This window comes from Electrona antarctica (genome assembly GCF_951216825.1).
Source record: "Electrona antarctica genome assembly, chromosome: 12".
Taxonomy (NCBI): domain Eukaryota; kingdom Metazoa; phylum Chordata; class Actinopteri; order Myctophiformes; family Myctophidae; genus Electrona; species Electrona antarctica.
This window is the reverse complement of record NC_136793.1, coordinates 44,968,724-44,975,358: the sequence shown is the minus strand read 5'-3', so window position 1 is coordinate 44,975,358 and position 6,635 is coordinate 44,968,724.

The following is a 6,635-nucleotide window of genomic DNA, read 5'->3' as shown; positions in this document are numbered from 1 at the left end:
TAGAACATATCTATATAATGACACTATACATATAAACTATACATATATGCTATACTATGCTGTACATATATACTATGAAGTGCTATGACTACATACAATTATTGTGCTGTCTACATGACATGCTATAAATCTGTTTCAAATGCTATCTAAGTCTAAAAAGTGCTGTCTAAGGGGGTAGGGTAAGTGCTATGGATAAAGGACCTATAGAGGTAAAGATACAAGAACATCAAATCAACTGACATGTCTGCCTTTTCCCAAGTCATATATAGGCCACATTATTGTTTCTATAGAGCCTGGAGTAGAACATAATCCCAGCTTTAGTTTTTTAGGTTCATGTCGGGTCTCGTGTCAAGATGTGAAATGACAGGCTGTCAGGCAGCTACAGGCCCAATTACATGGGTGTTGCATTTTAGGTTGTATATTAACCCATTTTGGGTGCTGGAACCGCTGTTGGCGTTTTGTTATACTTTAGCTATTGAAAAATAGCAGATCTACAAGCTCATCAAGCTTGTAGGTCTGCTATTTTTGAAAAATCGTTAAAATGTGGCGTAAATCATTGAATATATATTTCAGAGCGAACATTTTTAACTCAAATATTTGCTTCTGGGGAGGTCCCTGGAACTACATATTTTGAGATGGGGGTCCGTGGCCCAATAGAGATAATTCTGGGGGTCCTTGACATGAAAAAGGTTGAGCACCACTGACATAGAAACACAGTTAGAAGCCTTTTTTTTAATCGACCTCAGTCCAAAATGGGTTAAAAGGCCCCATTTACACTGGCAGCCGAATCCAGCCTGAATCAGATCTGTGCCACATCCAGATTGGAATCCGATTTGTTTGAAATAAGTCTAAACACAAACAAGTCAACATGGAATCCGATTTTTACAAATCTAAATGTGACTTGAGCTGACATTTCAGAGGTGGTTTCATATCTGATTTCAGCAGATCTGTCTCAGTCTGAATGCAGTGACCTGATCTAAATCGGATTCCGCATGTGACTTGTTTGTGTTTAGACTTATTCAAACGAATTAGGTTCCAATCTGGATGTGGCACAGATCTGATTCAGACTGGATTTTGGCTGCCAGTCTGAACACACAGATCTGTGACAGATCCAATCTGGTCACTTGAAAATGCAGTGTGATGCAGATTTGAGAAATAAATCAGATTTGATTCGGTTTAGACTGGACGTGACTGCAGTCTAAATATGGGGCCTTAGTTGGACGTTTGACGGCCACGCTACACCAGGCTTTTCGCGCACAAAACGCGTGCGTTTACCCCCGCGCGTGCGTTTAATTTAGGTCCAGTCCTATTTTTAAAAAACGCACGCGCGGGCCGCGCGTTTAGGGTAAACGCGTGAGAAAAGCCTGGTGTAGCTTGGCCGTTAGTTGGTTTATTTATTTGTTTTATTTATTTATTGTTTGTGAATCAACACGTCAGTTCATCGTTTGTTAAATTAAATGGAAGTGTGTCCTGTAATTCCATATACAGTAGGCTAATTTGGAAGCATGACACTTTATATTATACCCCAAAAATGAAAGAAATTCTATCAATTACACACTCCATCAATCAATCAATCAATCCAAACACACAAACAAACAAACAAACAACCAACCAACCAATCAATCAATCATAGTTTACTCTCATTACTAATGTTTTCAGTTGTGTATAAGGACACAAAGAAGCTTCATTGAATTTCTAATGGCAGGTTCAGAATCGGAATCATTTTTGATCGTCACATCACAGTACAAGTAAGGTGGGTGGGTGATACACGTGGTTGTGCAGGCTCATCATTGCATTTAAAACAGGGGTGGGCAACTGGCGGCCCGGGGGCCACATGCGGCCCCCACCTTCACTTAATGCGGCCCTCAGGTTAATGTCAGAATACTGATATAACATTGGTTTCAGCTGTTACTATTCCACAACATGCAAACATGACCCGCTTTAATTACTTCAGTCTAAATTAGTAGCTCATTGCTCAACACAAGTATAATTAAAGGCATTTGAAATTACATAAAAATGTGAATTTTCAGTATTCCAATTAAAAAATAGCAAAAATTTAAGATTTCAATTCGAATATAGCAAAAATGAGCTTGTAGATCGGCTATTTTTGCTATGACAGTAATGTCGGTTTGCTACGACAGTAATATATGGCCCTAGGGAGTGAGTGTGGAAATATAGTGGCCCTCTCCATCGTCAAAGTTGCCCACCCCTGATTTAAAAGATAGAGAGAAGAGAGGAGCATAAAGTGCATAATATGCTGGGCTATGTGTGGTTCACATTCATATAGTAGCCTATTGATGATATGCACACGGCTGCCGTCTTGCCAGCAAGGTGCTACCTACAGTTGGGTGCCACCGATATTGTCCCTTATCATTTGACCCATTTAGGCCTGACCTCAAAACTTTTAAAACTCCTTCTAAATCCTGAAAAAATCCTTCTAAATTTTCACGATTTTTCAAAAATAGCAGACCTACAAGCTCGTAGCGCGCCACTCGGTGGCTAGATGGCTCAAGGCGGAGTCTCTGACGTAGTTCACCCGGCGGCCATCTTGCTGAGGGGCTACAGTACAGTATGTTCAATGGCAGCTCAAACAAAAATAGCTTTCCGTACAGCTGCAATGTTGGTGAGTTTGTCGTTATTTAATACAATTAGATAGGACTGTTCTGTTTGGATGAATGCGCTGTCTATAGAGCGTCGCAGTCCCGCCTCCTACCCTGGACCAGGAAATGAAACCCAATGCATTTTCCTCATAGACATTTCTTAAAGTATTTATTTAAAGACGGTTACGCCGCGGACAAAGCCAACTCGAGTCGTGACAACTCATGACAACACAAACAATATTTTGGACCAAACAAATAATTAGAAAGAAGAAAAAAACGGCAGGTTACAACACTTTTTTTGTTGTTTTTCTTCTTTGTAATTATTTGTTTGGTCCAAAATATTGTTTGTGTTGTCATGAGTTGTCACGACTCGAGTTGGCTTTGTCCGCGGCGTAACCGTCTTTAAATAAATACTTTAAGAAATGTCTATGGGAAAAATGCATTGGGTTTCATTTCCTGGTCCAGGGTAGGAGGCGGGACTGCGACGCTCTATTGGTGGGATAAAAGTGACCTTTATAAGTAAGTACCGTTACTTATAAGAGTGTACACCCTAGCTGTGCTCAAGCAAGGTCACAGAGGGACAGAGAGATTTCTATATAGTGTCTGAAAAAGTGAAGACACGTCAGAATTCTCCATGACAGAACGAGCCTTCTGTCCTGCTTCCAGGGGCCCCAACTGACGAGCTGATATGGAGCGAATCTGATTCGCGATATAACAGGTCGTATATATGTTACTCATATTCAAATGCTGTTCTTATTCATTTCAGGGGAATGCCCCCGTGTAATCAATAAATATATGCCAGTCTAGGGCTAATCGGTAACACTGAGTTCTGCCTTTCATTGTACGGTGGAATGATTTAGAAGATCAAAGCTTTGGGTAGTGGGTAATCTCTGTGTGTGTATTATGCCCCCGGACCTCAGGATAAACAGAGCACCCACACATCCTGTAACATCACTATGGGAAGTTGCACCTAGGTAGCACCTTGCTGGCAAGATGGCAGCTGCGTGTGTGGTGTATTATGAATCATATAGTATATTCATAACTACATGGTTAGTCACAATATAACTTTAACTTCTGCAAGCCATTTCTCCCTGATCCATGATCCAGTGTCTCACCAAAGGGCCTTAAACTGAAGTCTATTTGCATATCAATTGTTCCACAGGCAGGAAGCCAATCTTGGGCTGAAACCAAATTGTAGGTTTTACTCCTTGACTTGAAGTATTGGGGAGAGCCAAGTTACCAAAGTGATCTCACACACACACACACACACACACACACACACACACACACACACACACACACACACACACACACACACACACACACACACACACACACACACACACACACACACACACACACACACACACACACACACACACACACACACACACACACACACACATCTTATTGACCAATAGAAAAAGCAAGCACCTTTGGTTTTGATGGCTGTGAGATAAAGCATGGGACACAGGAACAGAGTTGAAAGATTGGTTGGGAGTTGGAGAGCGGAGTTGGTTCATGATGGACAGGCTTAGGGCCAATTCATACTCCTATTTTACTGCTGTTTCGGCGCTGTAGAGCCGAAATGATTTCGGCTCGTCAGAAATTTTCAGTAGCACCGAAGAGCTGACTTTAGGACGGTACCCGTCCTAAAGTCACCCACCCACCCGGCAGCTATAACTGCCTCTGTGTCAGTTTCAGCACAGTAGTTTAGGTATAGGAACCAAAAGTCTCTATTATTGTGTTGTGTTCTGAGTCGTTCGTTTCCGCCCGGACATATTTGCAGTGCGCACATCCATCAGCCAATGAGAAAACCAGCTGGACTACCGGACTAGAGGACTACTGGACTAGCTTGCACATATAGACCAAGAGGCCAGTGAGGCGCTCCAACGTTGAAGCACTGGGCCCTAGTGGTAAGAGGAAGGACTGCAGGCGGACCCGCGCTTTAACACGTAGGACCATCACTCCCTACGTCACCCATACGTCACCCCTCAAATTTGAGGTCCGGAGGAGGTACTTCCGGCAGTCTTCCGGGTGCTTCAAAACGCCACTGAGCAACTTCATCGAAATGAATAGCTTGGGGGCGGGGCTAGTGCTCCAGTTCGGTCTCTATCCTTTATATACTCTATGATATAGACTCAGCTTGCTATTGCATAGCAGCTGGTAAACACATTCCATGATTCACAGCAACAAACAACACCCTGCACACATTTACTGTCAACAACATACTGTACAGCATTTCAAGCATAGTTTCCATCGCATAATAACGGAGCTATGGCCTTCTGTTTGCACGTACAGTATGTTGACTGTCTACTCTTACTGTATGGTGTTATCGTTTCCCCCACACTCGCCTGACTGTCTGTATTTATCTGTGTTTTGATGCTGTAAGTTACCTCAGGTGCCCATGCAGCCACAGGTGGTGTTGATAAAAATGTCCTCCTCCTTCTCTGCTGTTTTTACAAGATGTGGCATCGCTCCAGAATTCTTGTAAAGGTGAATTTATACAGCGCTCTGTCGCACGACGAAGCATACTGTATGTCAACTGACACCGTGTGACACGCAACGAAAGGACCGCTCAACGAAATATAAATGTAACTGTTAAAAGAGTTGGATTTTTTACAATCCAAGCTTTGGAGCAACATGCTGACATACAAGGATAAGGGGCAGTGGCGTGCACAGACATTTAGAGGGGCAGGTGCTCAAGTTAAAAAAGGGCACCTTGTGCAGCGCGTGGAACCGGCCGGTTGCCTTAACCCATTTTGGGCGGGAACCCCTTTTGGTGTTAGCATTATGTTATGCTTTAGCTATTGAAAAATAGCAGATCTACAAGCTCATAGCGCGCCACCGAGTGGCGCGCTACGAGCTTGTAGGTCTGCTATTTTTGAAAAATCAAAAACGTTTTTTAGTTTTTTTTCTCAAAAGGGCACATTGCCAAAAGGGCAGGGGGTGCTCTAGCACCCCCTAGTGTCTATCTGTGCACGCCACTGATAAGGGGGAGCTCTGCATAGACGTGTGTGTGTGTGTGTGTACAGGGTTTGAATGACAATCTTTGCAACCAAAACAAATAATTAAAGCATGAATAATAATAATAATAAACCCAAAAACGATTATTGGAATCTTTGATTATTATGACTCATCCATAATTACAATTAATTGTATCTAGTTCATAAAAGATTCTACTTATTATTATTTTTTTTTAAAAGAAGAAATACCTTGATAACTGGTCATTTTAGGTTAAATAAGTTAAATGTCCGCAGAATATTAACTAAGCCGCAGAATCAAGGATTGTTGTCTGCGGATTCCTGTGGGGACTATATAGTGGTGGTATTCACATGTTTTACTTAAGTCAAAGTATCAATACTGAAATATAGAACTACTTCGTTACAAGTAAAAGGTCCGGAATTCAAAATGTACTTGAGTTTGTACATATGTACATGTGTACAATGTACATATGTACATGTGTACAATGTACAAAGTTTTCATATATGATGATCCACTGTATTTGTTGTATAGTTAATTGAAGAATGTGTATTAATTTGTTAAAAGCTTATAGACATGTGATCACTCAATCAAATGAGCTCACCACCTGCTATGGGTCTCATCCCTATTAATGAGGGCGACTGTGATTGGTCATTGTGGATCTATGTGTGTATAGCTATAGTGGCTACCTATTGATTCAGATGCCTGAAGAAGGTATTTGACCGAAACTTTGCCAATAAAGTTCATATTGTTGCAAGTGCAGACGGTGTGCGGGTCTTTGTGCACTTTATGTGCATTTTTCTAAATGTACTTGAGCAAAAGTACAACAATATTGACATCAAAATGTACTTAAAGAACCAACAGTAGAAAGTACTCACTTGTGCAGAACGTCCCGTTTCAAGTTTTCAAACTAGAAGATTGCCGCCCTTCGGGCGGCTCACCTCTAGTGACACGCGTTGCGAATAGGAAGAGGGAAATTGCAGGATTTCACAGCCTCCCTTATTCTGCCCTTCACATGGCCGCACATCGTAGACACACGCACACCCAGGGTAA